This window comes from Cebus imitator, unplaced genomic scaffold (assembly GCF_001604975.1).
Source record: "Cebus imitator isolate Cc_AM_T3 unplaced genomic scaffold, Cebus_imitator-1.0 Scaffold3518, whole genome shotgun sequence".
NCBI lineage: Eukaryota > Metazoa > Chordata > Mammalia > Primates > Cebidae > Cebus > Cebus imitator.
Genome location: NW_016110833.1, coordinates 1 through 1695, shown reverse-complemented (window position 1 = coordinate 1695; position 1695 = coordinate 1). Strand labels below are relative to the sequence as shown.

Genomic DNA, 1695 nt, shown 5'->3' with positions numbered 1-1695 from the left:
GACCCTTCGTGGCACTCTCAAGGGCCACAACGGCTGGGTAACACAGATCGCTACTACTCCTCAGTTCCCGGACATGATCCTATCCGCCTCTCGAGGTACGGACTAAGGTAGCTTGCAGGACCGGAGATTGCAGGGTGGGGGATTCGGCGTGTCGCGTGACAGCCCAGTTGCGCGCGAGTTGGCGGGGACTGGCAGACTTTTCTGTCCCAGTGTGAGTTGGGGGTTGCGGACCGGAGCCTAGGCCTCAGCCCGGGCGAATCACTTTGCAGATGGGGACCTAATCAGCTCGTAGCTGCTAGGAGGGCTGGAGAATTGGGAACTTTTAAAATATGTTTTGCCTTCCCTTTCCTAATATGGCCAGGGGTCTACGGGCTGGGCGGGGCGGTGATGATTCCAACATGCCATCTGAGTGTCGGTGCTGAAATCCAGAGGCTGTTTCTGAGCTGCCGCCCGGCCCCAAGGCTCTTGGGGAGACGGATGGACTCCAGAAGACCTCGTGGCTCAAGTCTCGGCCTACCCTTTCTCCCCTGGTTCTCCACGTCCCATTCCTGTGTGCCTGACTGCATTTAGACGCTTCTTAATCATTCTGTTTGCTTCTACACTATTAAGAATTGTCTGACTCTTGAATCATGCCTGTCTGTTAATCGTAAAATTTGTTGAGTGGAACAGGTTTCAGTAAAAGCATCCAATCCTGTAGCGCTTAAAGTGGCTTTTCCAGCATTCATTACTACATTTCTGTCGTCTCTCAGAGGTAGGCATAGGAGGCCCTCAGCTACTCAATAGCCACAGACTGCTGTGCATTCGGTTGCAGAAAAGATCCTTCTCAGGAAAGGGTGTCTACAATTTCTGGCACCTGGATTAAGTTCTCAGGATACAGGCCGAGGCGGGTGGATCACTTGAAGTCAGGAGTTCGAGACCAGCCTGGCCAACCCCGTCTGTAGTTTTTAAGAAAAAAATAGCGGGGCATGCTGGTGGGCACCTGTGTGATCCCAGCTACGGAGGCTGAGGCAGGAGAATCGCTTGAACCCAGGAGGTGGAGGTTGTGAGCCGAGATCACTGCACTCTAACCTGGGCACAGAAAAAAAGCCGGGTGAGGTGGCTCACACCTGTAATCCCAGCACTTTGGGAGGCTGAGGTGGATGGATTGCCCGAAGTTAGTGGGGTGTGGTGGCGGGTGCCTGTAATCCCAGCTGCTAGGGAAGCTGAGGCAGGAGAATTGCTTCAACCTGGGAGGCAGAGGTTGCAGTAAGCCGGGATCCTGAATCATGCCATTGCACTCCAGCCTGGGCAACAACAGTGAAACTTTATCCAAAAAAAAAAAGTTATTAGGTACAGTTTAGCTCTACTTGCGTTTTTAGTGTGGAATAGAGCCACTCAATCCTGGCCTAGTAACTGGTCTTGTAGCCTACTGTTCCCATCCCTCCCTAAGTGTCCTTAGTTGTTGTTAACCCACTGATGACCGTGACACTTAGTGAATTATCCAGTGTGTTAAGAAACGGGCTGCAGGTTCCTCACTGGTTTTTCTGTTTTACCTCCTTTAGACAAGACCATCATCATGTGGAAACTGACCAGGGATGAAACCAACTATGGAATTCCACAACGTGCTCTTCGAGGTCACTCCCACTTTGTTAGTGATGTGGTTATCTCCTCAGATGGCCAGTTTGCCCTCTCAGGCTCCTGGGATGGAACCCTGCG

General features: G+C 52.0%; 1 non-coding gene across 1 annotated transcript; it reads left to right on the top strand.

The window, feature by feature from the left end:
* Window positions 1–378: 378 nt before the first annotated feature.
* LOC119470032 lies at window positions 379–446 on the top strand. The gene has a single exon (XR_005198897.1). It is a non-coding gene; the product is annotated as a small nucleolar RNA SNORD95 (small nucleolar RNA).
* The last annotated feature ends 1249 nt before the right edge of the window (window positions 447–1695 follow it).